This window comes from Schistocerca americana, chromosome X, assembly GCF_021461395.2.
Source record: "Schistocerca americana isolate TAMUIC-IGC-003095 chromosome X, iqSchAmer2.1, whole genome shotgun sequence".
Classification (NCBI taxonomy): Eukaryota; Metazoa; Arthropoda; class Insecta; order Orthoptera; family Acrididae; genus Schistocerca; species Schistocerca americana.
The window spans coordinates 412,765,225-412,785,888 of record NC_060130.1 but is presented as its reverse complement, the minus strand read 5'-3'; the positions used below and the strand labels follow the sequence as shown (position 1 = coordinate 412,785,888).

Below are 20,664 nucleotides of genomic sequence, written 5' to 3'. Positions count from 1 at the left end.
GAACCATTTGAACACACTGGCACCTGCATCCCTTCGTGTTTGATGTGCTTCCTGATGGTGATGTCATCTTTCAGCAGCATATCTCTCCACGTCTCGGTGCCAGAACCGTGCTACAGTGGTTTGAGCAGCATTATAGTGACTCACACTGATGTCTCGACAACCAAGTTCGCCTGCTGTAAATCCCATGGAACCCATCTGGGTCACTATCGGGCACCGTCATCGCATACGTGAATCAGTGGCCCGTTATTACAAGACCTGCGTGTAGACAGCAAATGCCGCATACGTCCAAAAACCAACCAACAAACTGTTGGATCCCTGATACCCTAAATCAGTGATGTATTTCGTTCCAAAGACGAACAAACAAGCTAGTAAGCAGGTGGCCATAATGGTATGGCTCATCTGTATATGTATAATCATGACATGGTTTATATGCCATTTCGCAAAGTATAGTTTTTTCTAAAAAAAAAAAAAGTACTTGCTCGCGAAAGGCAAAGGTCTCTAGTACGAGTCTCGGTCCGGCACACAGTTTTTATCTGCCAGGAAGTTTCGTATCCGCGCGCACTCTGTTGCTTAATGAAAATTTCATTCTGGAAACATCCCCAGTCTGTGGCTAAGCCATGTCTCCCCAATATCCTTTCTTCCAGGAGTGCTAGTTCTGCAAAGTTCGCAGAAGAGCTTCTGTGAAGTTTGGAAGTTAGGAGACGAGGTACTGGCAGAATTGAAGCTGTGAATGCGGGTCGTGAGTCGTGCTTGGGTAGTTCAGTTGGTAGAGCATTTGCCTGCGAAAGGCAAAGGTCCCGAGTTTGAGTCTCGGTCCGGCACACAGTTTTAATCTTCCAGGAAGTTTCATATCAGCGCACACTTCGCTGCAGAGTGAAAATTTCATTCTGGAAACATCCCTAAGCTGTGGCTAAGCCATGTCTCCGCAATATCCTTTCTTCCAGGAGTGCTAGTTCAGCAAGGTTTGCAGAAGAGCTTCTGTGAAGTTTGGAAGGTAGGGGACGAAGTACTGGCAAATTGAAGCTGTGAAGGCGGGTTGTGAGTCGTCCTTGGGTAGCTCAGATGGTAGAGCACTTGCCCGAAAAAGGCAAAGGTCCAGAGTTCGAGTCTCGGTCCGGCACACAGTTTTAATCTGCCAGGAGGTTTCATATCAGCGCACACTCCGCTGCAGAGTGAAAATTTCATTCATAGTTTTTTCTATATGAATGATTCGAAAAAGGGTTCTGATAACCTGGAACTAGTCATCATTTAAATAAAAAGCTTATTTTGCAACTATATCAATCTTATTTCGAACAGATTAACACAACTTGCTGTACTGCAATTGATCCAGCATGCTAAAAATCTATAATACAAACGTAAGACTTCTAATGCTTAACACATAGGCGTCTATCACTCCTCTTTTTATACTATAAAGATCCACAGTGACAGCACATGATCACCCCAATCACGCCACTTTGTGTGCTAGATATCCAGTTATGTGCAATGTGCAATGACAGAGTAAATGTTTATTTTGTTTATTTGCATGGCTGGATGAACAAGGCTCTGAGCACTATGGGACTTAACAGCTATGGTCATCAGTCCCCTAGAACTTAGAACTACTTAAACCTAACTAACCTAAGGACAGCACACAACACCCAGCCATCACGAGGCAGAGAAAATCCCTGACCCCGCCGGGAATCGAACCCGGGAACCCGGGCGTGGGAAGCGAGAACGCTACCGCACGACCACGAGATGCGGGCTGATGAACAAGGAAACTAAACATCCCTTCCACGTTTTATGCTTGCTTCTTCCTCCATCGAAGCTTGCTCACTCACAAAGGACTTTCTCGCCTCATCCAATGGATATCTAGCACACAAAGTGGCGTGATTGGGGTGATCATGTGCTGTCATTGTGGATCTTTAGAGTATAAAAAGAGGAGTGATAGACACAGCAGGACGCTATGGATGATTCTTATGACTGGAGAATCTATACAATGTTGATACTAACATTGGTAATAATAATTATATCGAAGATGTTATGCTTTTTAGCATGATGAATTTAAATGTGCTCACAACTGGTGCAGGACATTTTTCGAATGAAGAGTGTTTCACTACTTGAAGAACTCTCGAAAATAACGTACAAGAGGCTGAAACCGAGACTTCGCGATTGGTAATATGCGTGCAGAGTCCCTATGTGTATGTGTGTCAGCGGTGGATGGTCGCGGTTCAGATGCAAAACTTGCTAACTGTTCATCTATAAATGACGCTGCCGCGTAGGTACACTTTGTAGGTAGAGATGACTCTGAGCACTATGGGACTCAACATCTTAGGTCATAAGTCCCCTAGAACTTAGAACTACTTAAACCTAACTAACCTAAGGACATCACACACACCCATGCCCGAGGCAGGATTCGAACCTGCGGCCGTAGCAGCCCCGTGTAGGTAGAGAGGGAGAAGGAAAACTCTCATAGCCCAAGATGCTACCTGCAGTCGACATACTGTCACCTAACGAATAAATTATTACTGGGGTAATAAAAATAAATACCCAAAAGCTACAGTTTGTAGATGTCCTGAAAGGGTTGGTTATATGCATCAGAGATGGAAGGTATAAACAGAAAGAACGAAGCACATCTGGTAAGCAATTAGAGCATATTCTTAAGGGGGAAAAAAACTGAGCAGCAACAGAAATCGGCTCTGTACACATGTCATATCCCTGTTCCAGACCCTTACACGATGGAGTGGAAGACAAACAAACATGTATAACTGTTTCCAGACTTTTAAGTTTCCATCACGTGCAGCACTACAGAGTCTGAAGACAACCTCTCTGATGGGTCAGACAGTACACGGAATTCTTTCCAGACTTTAAGTTTCCAAACTATCCATCACCTGCACCAATCGCTGAGCCTCATATAGGTATGAAGCGACTTCTATTATACTTTTCATGATCGCTTTATCCAAAATGCATGCATATGGATCTTCAGGAAGAGAGGAAGTCTTACGATTTTTTAGTAGGTTGGTGCATAAGACATGACAATATTCTCACAGAAAATCAAACAACACATGGGTATGTTAGCGACATGACCATATAAATATGGAAAAACTATCGAAAAATATGAACAATGACATAAAATCAGTAAAATTCGAGGAATACCTGGTATAATCACGATAAAATTGATGGGAAATACGTAAAATCGAGAAAACCTACTAAAATTATAGAAATTGACTGAGAAAACATACAATTAGAGAAAAATAATATGAAATGAGTACTGACTGAAATCAATCAAATTGCGTGTTCTGGAGGATGAGAGTAGACTGATGCTACATATACACACCTTAATAGTGGAAAAAGGAGGCATTCTAGAAACATGGCGTCAAGGCGAAACTCCAATATTATGCTGCACATGAGCAATAGAGCATAACATCGGACCACAACTTCGGTGTGCAAGAGGAAGGTCACTAGGGGAGGTGGCAATCTGTGATAAGACTGGTACATCTTCTCTGTCTAAGATCATGGTGTTTATTTCCTAAGATGCCACTGTTTCTGCATATGCATTTTCGGGTACCGACGATCATTTATAGGACTGTTGTGAACATATCATCACTTCCAAATTGTAATCGGGTCTGAACTTCATAAACAGAAGGTATCATACAGCTCTGAAACCCTATGTAGTGTTTGTGTTACAAAGAATAGATGTTTTCTTTGGTGTGCAAGGTAGCTGTTTTATGACCTTAGCTTGCCACCATAGTAAACTTCCAGGGAGAACGTATGTCATGTGCTGGAAATATATTTCTTACATTCAAATATTAGTAGCATTGCATTCCACATGATTAATAGATCAGAAACCGCACAGCTCTAACATTATAGTGTGTTTAAGTGCAGAACCGTGTGACACTTGGAATGTGTGTATGTCCCACAATAGTTTCCCTGTTTGCAATACGTTCTTGGTATGGACGACAAACACTGTAACAATACTTTAGAATTGTTAGTGCAAGTGATTTACGTAAAATCTTTCAAACTCCGTTCCTAAGTCACTGACACAGGTTTGTAAGGTACTGCAAACCTGGTGTGTGTGTGTGTACAGTCTTAGACATAAAAACTGACCGCCGGCCGGCCACCACAGAGACTAAGTCTGAGTTGTTCACTTAGGGGGGCCAATAAAACCGACCGCCCCTGACAACGCTAAGTCCGGCCATCTGCACGATCTGGCAACACTGCTAGATGCGGAAGTGTCAGGAGGAAGTGTTGTCTACTTCCGAGATGTAGTCGTGTTGGCTGAGCCCGGGGTCTAGTAGTGCCGGCACGGTAGCTCAGTGTGTTCGGTCAGAGGGTTTAGCTACGCTCTATAATTAAAAACTGAGTGCACGGATCAACAAACAACCTGAATGAGTGTCATCGGACGTCCGCCATGAATAAAGTCAACGAACAATATAGAACAAGATACTTAAAAAATGGTAATCGTTGCGAATTCTAAATTATAGTCGCGTGTTTGCGTCCAACTGTTATATTACCACATTTCAGCCCTCGTCTAAAGTTATGAGTCTGGTTGAACATCGAAGATAATTTGTTTCACATTCTACCCACCAGCAGTAACAAGTACTTGCGGAAACAATTCCACAGGACAGCTAGTGGCTGCGTCACGACAGAACAGCTTACGCTCGAACGTTTCCTCGCGCTGCAGAGGCTACCTGCCACCGGCCAGACGCCACCCGCCGCCTGAAATCCGGCGCCGCCCAGGCGAACGCGGCGCGGCGCTGGAATGTATGTATCAACTGTCATTTTCGAATTTGAAATTCTAATTATCATCTTGCAGTTAAGCATTGGATTTTCCATACTCGAAAATCATGAACTACGGTTAAACTTTGTAAAATTGAGTCGCAAGTGGTAAAAAGTGTAACATCTGCAACACAATATTTACGTTTGGTATAACAGAGGGGTGAATGCAGAGGAGGCCGCTAAAAAGATTTGAACTGTGTGTAGAGCGAGTGCTTTTCGAAAAATACGCCATAAAAATATTATTGTTTGAACAAAGATGGTTTTGGCATGAATGATTTTCCACATTAAGCAAGTCTCGACTACTGATATATGTGATGCATTACCAGTTAACCATCAGGCGACATTTGCATTCAACAGGCAAAGTTCAGAAGTCTGGTGTAGGAGTACTGCATGCTCTAATTCGAAACAACGAAAATCAACGGAGTGACTATTATTTAACGTCATCAGGTCGGTCATTGAGCAGTCCTAAGCAGTACTGTTACTGGTGACGAGTTATGACGCCTTTATCGTTAACTTCTTGAGAAGAAATGAAAGGCTGAGCCCCACCAAAAGACGTAAACTCGTGCAAAGAGTAGTGTGAACATAATATTTTACATCTGATAAATCCAAAAACCTGTTTTGGGTTACGAATTCTGCCTCAAGGGGTGTGTGCATCACAGCTGGAATTTGTTGCCAACAGCTGAGACGCCTTGCGGTCGCAGTGTAAGATAATCGACCGACAAAACAACATCACGTGTGCTACTGAATGATAAGGCACTTTGTTGATCTGAGAAACACGACTGTCCAGGAGATTGACAGGAAAGTCATCTCTCAGGCACTTGTATTGATAGGGAAGTCCTCTCTCAAGCACTTGTTCCTCTCATCATACACTCGTAAAATTTTACCTTTCCCAATCTTGATTGATCAACATCGACATCTTTAGAACCAGTAGGTTTCTACATGCGTAGAATTTGTAAACCACCTTAGCCTTGTCAGATTGCTTTAGATATCGTGAAAGAAAATTCTGCTGCTGATTAATTTCTCTTTGATGATTACTTTTGCGTTCAGTAAACTCATGCAAAACGCAGTTAAAATATTCACTGTACTAACACAAATTAAATTCAGCTTAGTACAGAAACATCACGACTGCAGTCTATCTTAAAAAAGCATTAAGTATCTGTAAGACGATGGAGCCTATTTTAACACGAATTAGTAGGATATTAAGGGCATTTGACTTGGAAAAGGTCTGTATTGACTTCATGTCCTGTATCATTCGCAAGTATTATCAAAAAGGGGCAGTTCATACATAAAATTATGTTTTCACAACAACAACAAATATGTCGGCAGAAAACAAAAGTGGCATTATGAATTTTGCAGTACCGTAAGGTTTTCGCTCTGACACTAAGGGGTACTAAAAGTACCAAGACGAATTTTGCTCGAGCGTTATCTTACGATTCCCTTATTGAGCTTGTACCTGCCTGCTTGTAGCTCTGCTACAGAACAATTAAAAATCTGGCTTCCAGCGAGTCTAGAAAGGCGAACGAAAGCAGCTGGCACCTGGTAGCCAAGCATGTTACCTGGGAACTGGTTTTTCCTAAAGTGGGTAGACATCATTTTCAGGTTGAATTGTTGGCAAATGTCAGTCAGACGTGTGCCGTTGGTGTAAGTGTTTCGGTGTAATGAATTTGTGCCAATGATTTATCTATAGCTTTTTCTGTCCCAAATAGATAGTTGAAGTCTCCCATTACTATTTTCACCTCATCTTGTGTTCCAGAATTTTTCGACATTTTCGGTGTTTTTCTTATTTTCTATGGTGGTGGGGGCATGTGAATTGATGAGTGTATATTTTTTTATTAGGGCTCTGAATGATCATAGTCATAAGTCGATTGTTGATGGGTGTGATCTCTTTGACAGAGCTGATGATAGATCTGTGTTCGAGAAATGCCATGCCGAAGGTTGGTACGCCTTTCGCTACCTTTTGTTGTGTTTTGCTCTTGAAGACGCGATAGTTTCCTTAATGCAAGGTTTCACTGTCTGTCAGTCGTGGTTCTTGAAGAGCAAGGATGAGAATTTTTTGTCGGTCGATTTCTTATGTGAGATTATTCAGTTTTCGTGTTTGGATCAATGTATCGATGTTTAGTTTTCAAATGCATGTTTTCTGCTTGTAGGGAAATTTACCAGAGATATCCGATATTCTCTGCCGTGCTAGCCTGGACCCCCCACAATCCGAAAATCCAGCTGCCGCCTGTCGACGAGTGAGTTGTGGGGTAAAGTTGACTTTGCTTGCACAGTTCATGTTTGCTTATGTTTCATTGGTTTGGCCTTGATGATACCAGGACCGGACAGGACCAGAGCGTGTTCAAGCCTTTGGAAGCAAATATTTAAAAAAAAAAAAAAAAATTCAAATGTGTGTGAAATCTTATGGGACTTAACTGCTAAGGTCATCAGTCCCTAAGCTTACACACTACTTAACCTAAACTATCTTACAGACAAACACACACACCCATGCCCGAGGGAGGACTCGAACCTCCGCCGGGACCAGCCGCACAGTCCATGATTGCAGCGCCCCAGACCGCTCGGCTAATCTCGCGCGGCGCAAATATTTTCAGCCGAGCTCATTGAGCTAACAGACGGTGATCAGAGTACCGGTGATTTTTACTCAGACGTGTCTGGATTTTGGGTTCAACGGGTTGAGTAGCCGTTCAGGATTGTGTTAGTATTTGGTTCACCCCAAGTATTTGATTTCCTGGGATCCATCCATATGTGGGAGGCTTTCCCCTATCCGCCAAACGGGATTATTATTATTATTATTATTATTATTATTATTATGTCATCTGCAAATCCCATATGGTGTATTTTCCCACCACTGAAACAGATGTGCATTGTCTGATTCAATATTTCCATCACATAAATATGGGTTAAAATTACGTTATATTGCTGCTAGCAAACATATTCATCACTTTTTCTTAGACAGTTGCTACCTGTTGCTCCATCAAAGGAATTTATGTGCGCGGCGTTGTTGCAATACAGACGTTCAAATTATCCGATTTCTGTAATTTCATTTCGATACCAGATCGTTATAATCGGATGCAGCCAGTCAGTCTTTATGTGGATAACTAAGGAACTGATTGTTGTTCAACACACGGCAGTCGTCGCCCTCACTGGAATCAGTGACTGTGTGTGTGTGTGTGTGTGTGTGTGTGTGTGTGTGTGTGTGTGTGTGTGTGTGTTAATGTTCACGCACAATCTGAATCAATACTATTAACATTAGAGAGACAACCAACAATAAATGTTGCATCAAATATGACTGTAAAGTATTTTAATGCGATGGGAAGTTACAAACTGAACTTTTACCCAACCCACGTCCTGCATATTGCGTTAATTAAGTAACGTGTATTAACTCCATAACATCGATAGGAGAGACAGTGTGCTCTTGCTGTCGTGGCTCGTGACAAGTGCAGCGATTACCAGTGCCCAATGCCACCGCGATTTGTTTATGTTGGCTGAGCGTGGACACTGGCAAACGCTTTGCCATAAACAGAAAGAAATCACCTTGGCTCTGACTGCAGTGAGCGGACATCACTGCCTGCATGTTCTTATAGTAACAAACGTGAGACTCTACTCACAGGTGTCATGGAGGAATTGGAACGGATATCATGTCATTAATCATCAGAATAGTAACCAGTGATGAACTGTCCACTCTATTTGAATCCCAAGAAAATAGGAACCTTCTCACAAAGGAATGTGAGGTGATATCAAAATTTATCCAACGTACAAAAATTAACTGCAGAGCTTTCATGCACGCATTAGTAGCACACAAGGAAATAATATGTCTTCGAAGCGTATATTTCATTTCCTCTTCTCATGTCAACGCCCTTGTTTTACTATGAAGTGAGAAAATAAACACGAAAACCTAAAGTTCCTGAGAAGCATATAAGCCATTTCCTCTTCTCATATCAAAGCTTTTGTTTTAGTATGAAGTAAAAAAAAATAAACAGTCTAGGGTTCTGAAGCATAATATGACACCAGACTCTTATCGTAGGCTCTATCAGAAAGGCAAAAAGCTGGGAGCTGTCCATTCTTTTGTCCAACAGTCTGTTTCCTTTCATGCATTACTACCATTCGACGGCTCTAATTTAAGGACTTGCGGGCATCAAGTTCTTCAGCACAATAAGCCTCATGCTATTGTGCTAATTACAGTATGGAAAAAAATGCAACAAAGTCGAGTTCCACTAGAGCATTGAGGATATTTGGACATGTCTGTATTCAGCAATGACTGCCAGCTGCCACAACACCTAACAGAATCCATGCGGCCGGCCATACAACTGTGAGTGCACTTCAGACATTCAGTAAAGGCGGGTCCACGCTGAGTGCGCCGTGCCGTGCCGCGCTGAGCAAAACTGCTGTGCGCGGGTGAGCGCGTCCAGTGTGGACGGCGAACTGCGCTGCGCAGTGTTCTGGCTGTTGTCGGTACAGCAAAGGGAGTGGCGCGTTTGCGCGCGCTCAGTTTAGACGGGGCTTCGGCTGGCAGGCGTGGTAGTTTATTACGTGCGTCAATTCGCGGTGACAGGTCATGCGTTCTCGCGTAGGTGTCCTCATTATGGAGTGGGACCGGAAGCAAAGTGAGAACCTCAAAGAGCTGTATAGACAAAGGCGGGAACTGTGGGACCCAAAAGACAATAATTACCACATAAAAATCAAAAAAGTGATGCTTGGCAGTGGGTCGCGAGTGGCGTCGGCTGTGAAATCGACGAAAAAAAAAAAAAAAAAAAAAAAAAAAGAATGACATCATTGTTGTCTTCCTACAGAAGGGAGAAAATGAAAATGAATCAGTCTAGGTGCACTGGAAAAGGTAACTACTCATAAACAATGTTTGTAACAACACAGTTTCCCATTTACATTTATTATAACATCGCACTATTGTTTCAGGGCTGACAGACACAATAGTAACTGGTTTGCTTTCCCATTATTTGAATTCCTGAAGGAACGAGACACTCCCACTGGTACGATACACACAGAATATGTGCGTACATGTTATGTAACAATTATCTATAATATAGAGTCAGATTCTATTAGCACTTTAACACACTAGATAATTAGGCCAAAGTGTGGTCTTCACAATGGTGTAGTGATAAACACGTATATGCTTTCATGCTGCCTCATCTGGCCAAGGTATACGTCCATTTTTGATAAAATAGTCGGCTATCTCTTCGCGAATAGCTCGGGCATTTGACGAACTTTTTCTTGGCACTGCCTTTAAATTGCATAATGACACTGGTTGTGCTTCCCGTCTCCATGTTCCTTCCACTAAAGTGCCATCTGGCAGCTCACTGTCCACTGTGCCGCCTGGAGCATACAAACTGGAAGATTTCTTGCTCTGCCTCAAATAATTATGCAAGTAAATAGTTGTCAGTACAATAACACTGGCTTTTTCTGGGTCCAGAAGCATTGGTTTCCTCATGACCATAAAAACGGATGTCAGGATTCCAAAACAATTTTCGACAACTCGACGGGCTCTTGAAAGTCCATAGTTGAATGTTCTCTCTTTTGTACCTTTCGCATAGACGCCTGCGTATGGTTTCCATCACATTCTCATGCAAAGCAAATGCTTCGTCGGCCAATATAACATATGGCGTCATCTGTTCACGTGCAGGAAGTGGTTCAGGTCGAGGTATGTTAAGGGAGTTGTCTTGCAATTTCTCCCACAATTTAGTGCTTCTGAATATTCCGCCATCAGATATACGACCTTGTGAACCTACACGTGCATACAAGAAATTGTACTTTGCATCCACCAGAGCAAATAACACAATGCTAAAAAAGTTCTTATAGTTATAGCACTCGCTGCCGGTATTTATTGGTGCCTGTAACATTACGTGTTTACCGTCCATAGCAGCCAGGCAATGGGGGAATTCCATGTTTTATCAAATTCCTCCGAACATCGTTTCCATTCTTCTGAAGTACTCGGCAACTGAAAAGAAAGGGTTTCAAAGAAGTTACAACATATCTTGTCTTAAAAACTGAAGAATTGAAACATGTCTTTGTTACATAATCGTGTCAAGTGTGGTTGAAATGAGGGTCTACAATGGGCAGTTCTAGAATGAAAGCTTGCGATAACAAGAATTTCTCTTGTGAGGGGCCCACAGTGATATAATATTTTCTGAAGGAAATCATGGCGCCATTGACTGTTGACAAATTTTTAGTATCATGTCACAACTGCAGTTTCGGCGTTAAGCCATAGTCTTGCATTTTGCATAGAATTTTCATTCCATATATGAAATTCGTACCGCAATATTTTATGCTCAGAACAAGTGCATGCCGGTTACAATGATATAACTTAACATACACTCCTGGAAATTGAAATAAGAACACCGTGAATTCATTGTCCCAGGAAGGGGAAACTTTATTGACACATTCCTGGGGTCAGATACATCACATGATCACACTGACAGAACCACAGGCACATAGACACAGGCAACAGAGCATGCACAATGTCGGCACTAGTACAGTGTATATCCACCTTTCGCAGCAATGCAGGCTGCTATTCTCCCATGGAGACGATCGTGGAGATGCTGGATGTAGTCCTGTGGAACGGCTTGCCATGCCATTTCCACCTGGCGCCTCAGTTGGACCAGCGTTCGTGCTGGACGTGCAGACCGCGTGAGACGACGCTTCATCCAGTCCCAAACATGCTCAATGGGGGACAGATCCGTAGATCTTGCTGGCCAGGGTAGTTGACTTACACCTTCTAGAGCACGTTGGGTGGCACGGGATACATGCGGACGTGCACTGTCCTGTTGGAACAGCAAGTTCCCTTGCCGGTCTAGGAATGGTAGAACGATGGGTTCGATGACGGTTTGGATGTACCGTGCACTATTCAGTGTCCCCTCGACGATCACCAGTGGTGTACGGCCAGTGTAGGAGATCGCTCCCCACACCATGATGCCGAGTGTTGGCCCTGTGTGCCTCGGTCGTATGCAGTCCTGATTGTGGCGCTCACCTGCACGGCGCCAAACACGCATACGACCAAAATTGGCACCAAGGCAGAAGCGACTCTCATCGCTGAAGACGACACGTCTCCATTCGTCCCTCCATTCACGCCTGTCGCGACACCACTGGAGGCGGGCTGCACGATGTTGGGGCGTGAGCGGAAGACGGCCTAACGGTGTGCGGGACCGTAGCCCAGCTTCATGGAGACGGTTGCGAATGGTCCTCGCCGATACCCCAGGAGCAACAGTGTCCCTAATTTGCTGGGAAGTGGCGGTGCGGTCCCCTACGGCACTGCGTAGGATCCTACGGTCTTGGCGTGCATCCGTGCGTCGCTGCGGTCCGGTCCCAGGTCGACGGGCACGTGCACCGTCCGCCGACCACTGGCGACAACATCGATGTACTGTGGAGACCTCACGCCCCACGTGTTGAGCAATTCGGCGGTACGTCCACCCGGCCTCCCGCATGCCCACTATACGCCCTCGCTCAAAGTCCGTCAACTGCACATACGGTTCACGTCCACGCTGTCGCGGCATGCTACCAGTGTTGAAGACTGCGATGGAGCTCCGTATGCCACGGCAAACTGGCTGACACTGACGGCGGCGGTGCACAAATGCTGCGCAGCTAGCGCCATTCGACGGCCAACACCGCGGTTCCTGGTGTGTCCGCTGTGCCGTGCGTGTGATCATTGCTTGTACAGCCCTCTCGCAGTGTCCGGAGCAAGTATGGTGGGTTTGACACACCGGTGTCAATGTGTTCTTTTTTCCATTTCCAGGAGTGTATTTCGAAATTTAACTTAACGATGGCTTACGGCCGAAACTGCAGTCGTGACATTGTAATAAGAGTTTGTTAACAATCAATGGCATCATGTCTGCCTTCAGAAATCATCCGATATCAATCCACCGACCATTGTTCACAAATTTCACCATACTTGTCACACTAGTGGAATTTCCGAGTTCGCCAAGAAATATTGCTACTTGTAGAATCGATTTAGCCGTATAAGTGAATTAAAGGAAAAGAAATTACTTCGTACTGTACCATAATGAAATAGAATTCTGGTTGTGGCATTTACTGTAAAACCTTATACATTATAGCCTAATATTTCATTTCAGAGTTCTGGTGATGAAGAAAACCAACAGGATTCTACGGTAAATGTCGCCGAAGAAGTATTACATCTAAATGACACTACTCTGGAGAGTCCTGGCGAGTCACCTCCTATTAACAAAGAAGAAGGAATGGCGTACAGGGGAAAGGTTTTCCAGTCCCCAAAAAAACCGGCCAGTAAACGTAAGAAGAAAGAAGATCCGATGCTCATGAAGGCCTATGGCATTTTGGAAAGTGTGGGAAATGTACGTCCCGACGAGTGTTCCACATTCGGGGAACATATTGCAATGAAGCTCCGCAAATTTGACACCCGCAGGTGATCAGTGCTAATGCACAGAATAAACAATTTGATTTTCGATGCCGAGACTGATTTGTATGCACATCATCTGACATCAGATAGTTCGTCTCCTTCTGTCGTCCATTCTCCCCAAAGCAGTCCTGTTCCCCACCCACCCCTCTCCCCCATGCAGTCCTATTGGCAACTTCTCCTTCGAGTCACTCCCAGTCACTTCTGCTCGTCTCTCATCAAACGGTTGTCCCTACTCAACCAAGCAGCAGCAATGAACAACATGACTATCTCGCTCTGCCTACCAGATTCAGCTCTGCTCCAAGAACCTCCATCATATACTTTTTTGTAGTGCTTCATAAATACATTTGATTAAGCACATTCTGTTAACAATAACGTGTTTCAGACATTTTTATTTGTATGCGGATATTTACGTACATACGTATGTACGATATTTACGTACATACTGAGTGGTCAGCGTGACAGACTGTCAATCCTAAGGGCCCGGGTTCGATTCCCGGCTGGGTCGGAAATTTTCTCCGCTCAGGGACTGGGTGTTGTGTTGTCCTAATCATCATCATTTCATCCCCATCGACGCGCAGGTCGCCGAAGTGGCGTCATATCGAAAGACCTGCACTAGGTGAACGGTCTACCCGACGGGAGGCCCTAGCCACACGACATTTCCATTTTTTTACGAACAACAAAACTGCAGTCAATAAATAACTGTTTGTAAGGAACTTTCTTTGATGTAATGCTATCAGCCCTCAACCCCTTTTACCTTGTAAACATTTGACTTCGGACAGGTAACAACTTTATGCAAATAACTTAACTACAAATCCTTTGAAAAGGATGGTTTCATTTAACGACAATGAACAATAATAACTTCTTACCTTCACAAAGGGTTTCAGTGCATTATTGAGAGTGGTGCAAACTTCGATGACAATCGTTGATATACTTTGTTTAGATAATTTGAACAGATACATCACACTTGTAAAGGAATCTCCAGTTGCCAGAAAGCGCAAAGTTATTGCCAGTCTCTCTTTGGTAGACATAGCACGTCTACAATTTGTGTCTTTCTTCATTATGTCTGGTTCGATCACTTTCAACACATATTCGAAGTCTTCGAAAGACATTCGATAAAAGTTTTCGAACTGTCCACTGTCGCCTGCAAGTAGTTCACTGAAAAGATCATTTCCACCGTACAATGCCCTACTCTTTAACACTGGGGTTACCCAATGACGACGATTCTTCCTCTTCTTCCTTAACTGATGGTACAGCACAATAAATGCGGCACTCACAATCTTGGCTCGCTCCATCTTCAGACGTGCGCGCGCTCCAGCTGGAACTACAGTGCGTGTCTCGGAACGGCGCGGCGCGGACGACGCATCCTACTGTGCTACAGCAGTGCGCGGGCTGCAGCGGCGCGGCGCAGTGTGGACCCGCCTTAAGACGTCAGGAGATGGACGGAAATGTCAAATTAACGTCACTTTCCGAGTCGTATTCAATCCAGAATGAAGTATTATTAAGGTAGTTGAGCATTCTAGCAATTACACTTTGATGATTCCCATATGAGTATTCTGATAGCCAAAAGAACCCGTTAGTCTGAAACCATCGGGAACTGCATTAATATCAAACCGCAAGAACTTGAGACAATACGTGGACTCTTCGCTGGGTAGCCTATAACTGTTATTTAGGATTCTCTCCATCCTAGGCATAATGCAAATGGAACTTCACATTGGGTTGGGTTGTTCTGGGAGAAGAGACCAAACTGCGAGGTCATCGGTCTCATAGGCTTAGGGAAGAACGGGGAAGGAAGTCGGCTGTGCCCTTTCAAAGGAACCATCCCGGCATTTGCCTGGAGAGATTTAGGGAAATCACGGAAAACCTAAATCAGGATGGCCGGACGCGGGATTGATAACTTCACATTCACGAGGCGCTTTCTGATGTTCTTGACAAACATCAGCAATTTGCTATCACAGAGAGTTACAACTGTCTTATGATAATGGTACATGTTTCCAGTGGGCGTGGTGGTGTTACGCTATCAAACTGCTTACAGTAACGTTAGTGGTGGCGCACATAATTTAGCGCTGACTACCTACTTAAATAAAGATAGTGTGGTGGCGTCATCGCTTCTCTTTATTTGGCATCAGCTTGGGAAATCCAATTTAACGAACATAGTACTCCATTCACGAGCTGCTAATGATACAGTATGACTACAGAGATCATCGTGCGGGTCTTACATTAATTCTGCAGTGAATTGCTTAACAAATATTACCCCCAGCTATGCAGCTAGAATGACACATTACACAGGTACTCTATGGTTAAGTAATTATACAGGATGTTTCAGGAGGAATAGTAAATATTGTAGGAGATGGTAGTATAGACAAATTGCAGAAAAAATGCCACATAACATGTGTCCAATTTTTATTGAGTACATATAGCTGGGTTCAATGCATTTTCGTTTCGTATGTTGGTCCTTACAGGACCCAGTTGTCTACACTTCCTTGAAAATGAGCTTCCAGCGTTACTGGAAGAGGTTCCTTTAGCTACAAGAACGTGTATGTTCATCCAGCATGACGGGGCTCCTGCACATTTTAGTCCTCAGGTGACACAGTCCAAACCTAACGTTTCCAGGAAGATGGAGCAGCAGATATGGGAACTTTTCTTTTCCACCAAGGTCCCCGGATCTTATCTCTTTGGATTTTTGCCTGTGGGGATGGTTAAAGGCGAAGTCTACAAAGAAAAAGTAAACCCGAGAGCCGATTTGTTCGTTCAGATTATGAATAGTGCAGCCCTCATAAAAGAACGCAAAGACGACCTCAGAAGAGCTACACGTGGTGTTATCAAGAGAAGTCAAATGTGCATAGAAGTTGGTGGGGGAATTTTTGAAAATCAACTTTGGACGTCCTCATCTGCCTTTGCTTTGAGTTTGTTAGGGTTAAGTACTAACAGCTGTATCTCTGCACTCAATAAAAAGTGGATGCATTTATATGTAATTTTTTATGCAATTCGTCTGCACTACCACCTGCTAAAATATCTACTATTCCTCCTGAAACACACTATATATAGATATATGTGTGGTGTCTGTTCTTCCAGACATGTCCGAAAGAAAAGACACTACGAATCCGGGTTCTAACCTGGTCAGGCACAAATTTTCATCTGACACCGTTGTTCTATTTTAGCGCCCATGATAGCCTGGACATCCATCCTTCGATATTTAATTGATTAACAAGTTTTGTCTATTTCGATTTGTAGTGTCTGTTCTTTCGGAAATATCCGAAAGCGTGCACGCGCGCACACACACACACACACACACACACACACACACACACACACACACAGACATTTTTATCTTAAGTGCTGTCGGAAAATGTTTGGCAACTCGGTGATAGTGCCGGATTGGAGATGTATCAACCTACTCATTTCACTAGATTTAATTGTAACTTTCTGAACAATTCATGTTTAATAATTGACAGCGACAGTGTCTCCATTCGTTTACTTTGTCAGAAACCTGCTTCTTTCTGCCCTTGCCTGTACTACAGCAATGAGTGATTGCTCACATTCTTGATGCCTTACTGGACGTGCTACTGCAACTGTAGCCAAAGATTCAAATCCTGCTGGAAAAGTATGTTTCAAGTCAGATGGTTTAGCTCCTCCCCTAGTGTCACTAAAAACGATCACAACGAAATTAAGTATAGGAATCCTATGAAACCCTTGAGTTCATAATGCGGTGCTGTGCACATGAAAAAAGTAGTTTTTCACAATTATCAGATGACAGATGGAATTTCTCAGGTTCCATTAATTATGACTGCATTATTAATTCTTGGTTCACAGGCGCTTTTCTGTCGCTTATTGTAACTGTTTTTTGAATGTTAGAGCTGGAAGAATATGCATCAGATTTTCGTCATATGGAATATTCGAATTCACCTTAAATCTTCAAGTTTCGAACGAAGGCAGAATATCCGTCAGAAAACATGACAACAAGAAGACAGACCATGCCTGTCTTCTGGCGAATGTACCAATGACAGTGATCTCGATAACAATATTGTACAGCAAAGATACGTTGCCAACTCAACCACTGGAGAAGCTCCAAAATTGTAAATCGCGTCTGCTGAATACGCTTTCAAGGTTTCGGTCTGATTAAGACAGCAAAACACAAACAATTGTCGCAGTTATTTATTTATGACATTTAGTTTGCATTCAGTGCATCGATGTATCACAACTAATTACACTCTAGCCCCTAAACCTACTTACAGAAATGCGAATAAGACTCATTGACATATAATGAGGATATTGCGGGCCTTACCACACGCAACATTGAGACGAAGCTATACAGAATACATCAGCTAGTATCCTTCCTGGCAGTATAACTGAAACTTGGCAACAGTGCAGAATATGTTTGGCAACTCTGTGACCGACGAGGAGGAGGAGATTAGTGTTTAATGTCCCGTCGACAACGAGGACATTAGAGACGGAGCGCAAGCTCGGTTGAGGGAAGGATGGGGAAGGAAATCGGCCGTGCCCTTTCAAAGGAACCATCCCGGCATTTGCCTGAAGCGATTTAGGGAAATCACGGAAAACCTAAATCAGGATGGCCGGACACGGGATTGAATGTGACCGACGAGTTACTTCCTTGATGGCACAGAACTATCCTGCTAAATTCACTTGATATTATCGTGTCATTTCAGTTTAATAATGTGAGTGATTTTCTCTTGAGATGTGACGTAAGGATATCAGTTAATGCTTTTGAGGCAACGAAAATCGTTTCACACGGGAAATACAACTATTATCGTGTCTTACGTTGCGAATTATCTGCCATCGCGGCTACTGGGCCAGAAAGTAACTCAAAGGCACCGCACCTATTCGCTAGCTCCTACGTAATGTGCATGCCTGTCAGGTGCACGCTGCATTTGTTCGCCTTTCAAGACTCGCTGAAAGCCAGATTTTTAATTCTTTTGCGGCAGAGTTACAAGCAGGCAGATACAAGCTCAATAAGGGACAACGCTCGAGCAAAATTCGTCTTGCTACTTTTAGTACACCTTAGTGTCAGAGCAAAAACCTTACAGTGCTGCAAAATTCATAATGCCACTTTTGTTTTCTTCCGACATACTTTTTGTTGTTGTGAATACATAATTTTATCTATGAACTGCCACATTTCCATAATACCTGCGCATGATACAGGACATGAAGTAAATACAGATATTTTCGAAGCCAAAGTCGGTAATATTCTACTAATTCGTGTTAAAATAGGCTCAATCGTCTTACAGATACTTAATGCTGCAGTCGTGATGTTTCTTTAGTAAGCTGAATTTAATTTGTATTAGTGCAGTGAATATTTTAACTGCGTTTCCCGTTAGTTTATAATAGTAATTATCAAAGAGAAAGTAAGCAGCTGCAGGATTTTCTTTCACAATATCTAAAACAATCTGACAGTGTTAAAGTAATTTACAAATTCTACGTCCATAGAAGCCTACTGGTTCTAACGGTGTCATTAAATCAGTGTAGTTTGAAGAGTATTTTCGACTAGAAATGAATTGCCTTGACGACTGATCGATCAAGAGCGGTAAATGTAAAATTTTACTAGTATATGATGAGAGGAACAAGTGCTTGAGAGAGGTCTTCCCAATCAATAAAAGTGCCTGAGAGATGACTTTCCTATCAATCTTCTTGATAGTTTTGTTTATCAAATCAACGGAGTGCCTTATCATTCAGTAGCACACATGATTTTGTTTTGTTGGTCGATCATCTTACACTGCGACCGCAAGGTGTCTCAGCTGTTGGCAACAAATTCCAGCTGTGATGTACACACCCCTTAGGGCAGAATTCGTAGCGCAAGACATACTTTTGGAGCTATCAGACGTAAAATATTGTGTTCACACTACTCTTTGCTCGAGTTTACATCTTTTGGTGGGACTCAGCCTTTCATTTCTTCTTAGGAAGTTAACGATAAAGGCATCATAACTTGTCACCAGTAACAGTACTGCGTAGGAATGCTCAATGAGCTACCTGATGACGTTAAATAATAGTCACTCCATTGATTTTTGTTGTTTAGAATTAGAGCATGCAGTACTCCTACACCAAACTTCTGAACTTTGCCACTGAATGCAAATGTCGCATGATGGTTAAATAGTAATCCATCACATACATCAGTAGTCGAGACTTCCTTAATGTGGAAAATCATTCATGCCAGAACGATCTTTGTTGAAACAAGAATATCTTTTTCTGGCATATTTTTCTCAAAAGCACTCGCTCCACACACAGTTCAAATCTTTCTAGCTGCCTCCTCTGTATTCACCTTTCTGTTATACCAAAAGTAAATATTGTGTTACACCTTTTTCCACTTGCGACTCAATTTTACAATGTTTAACCGTAGTTCATGATTTTCAAGAATGCAAAATCCAATGCTTAACTGCAAGATGATAACCAGAACTTCAAATTCGAAAATGACAGTTGATACATACACACAAAGCGCCGCGCCGCGTTCGCCTGGGCGGCGCCGGAGATCAGGTGGCGGGTTGCATCTGCCCGGTAGATGCTGGAGCGCGAGGAAACGCTAGAGCGTGAGCTGTTCTGATCGCGACGCCGCCACGAGCTGTCCTGTGGAATTGTTTCTGCAAGTACTTGTTATTGCTGGTGGGCCTAAATGTGGTTAAAAAAAAAAATTCTGTTGGACGCGAACACGCGACTATAAACTTAGAATTCGCGACGATTACCACTTTTTTTAATTTATTTATTTATTTATTTTTATATATTTATTGAGATCACATAGGACGCCCTCCAGGCGAAAAACAAATATGGGTAATTACAATCAATAACAAACACAATAAAAAGGGAATTACAGAATTTAAAGAAAACGCCCTCCTGGAAGAACAGACAAAATGGCATCCGCATCCCGCCAACTTGTGGGTAGCCGCACACTGAATCCCAAGGCAGTGAGGCATGTTCCAGGCACGTCTTAACGAAGAATATTGCATTTGCCGATACACTGGATCGAGTCCTGGCATTACACAATCTCAGTGAAATCACCTTGTCATACATGGGACACCCCAGCTGCAGGGGGGATCGAAGAAGGCACAACCCAAACAGTTGGCATAGTACTGACGGTATCGCGAATGGTGCACGAGAAAAGTAAAGCAATCTTGCAGGAACGTCCATACATCAAGAACACTCTTATCACCTTCATGGAACAAATAAGAGATCGAGAGTCCTTTTATCCAGATCACAGTGTTGGTCTTCATACGTGGGAAGTAAGTCTCATCTGGGAACAGAAGAGATTTCAGTGTAATGGCATGGGGAGCCGTACATAGAAGAAAGGCAAGCATCTCGTGAATCAGCTGCCATACCTCTGCAGAAGATCCACACATCAGTCGATTTTCGTCCGTATCAAGTTCGTGACAACGAGGACCCAGCGGCGAATCTGTCATTTTTATGGCATGTAGACGCTGTTTTGCCATGTAATTTCCATTAACGACCAGATACCAGGTCGCCTGTGTGCTCTTGTCAAGGAGAATATGTTGCACACAACGCCAAACCACGGGCCATGCGATTGTAGGATGTCA

General features: G+C 43.2%; 1 protein-coding gene across 3 annotated transcripts in view; it reads right to left on the bottom strand.

Moving 5' to 3' along the window:
• LOC124556838 (constitutive coactivator of peroxisome proliferator-activated receptor gamma-like) overlaps positions 1-20,664 on the bottom strand; it is a 721,776-nt gene that overhangs the window by 617,420 nt on the left and 83,692 nt on the right. The window contains exon 3 of one of the 3 annotated variants that reach the window (XM_047130855.1): positions 10,613-10,699. The exons of the other annotated variants lie outside the window; for them this stretch is intronic. The gene's annotated coding sequence lies outside the window, so the exon portion shown is untranslated. The remainder of the gene's footprint in view (positions 1-10,612; positions 10,700-20,664) is intronic. 3 annotated transcript variants of the gene reach the window in all.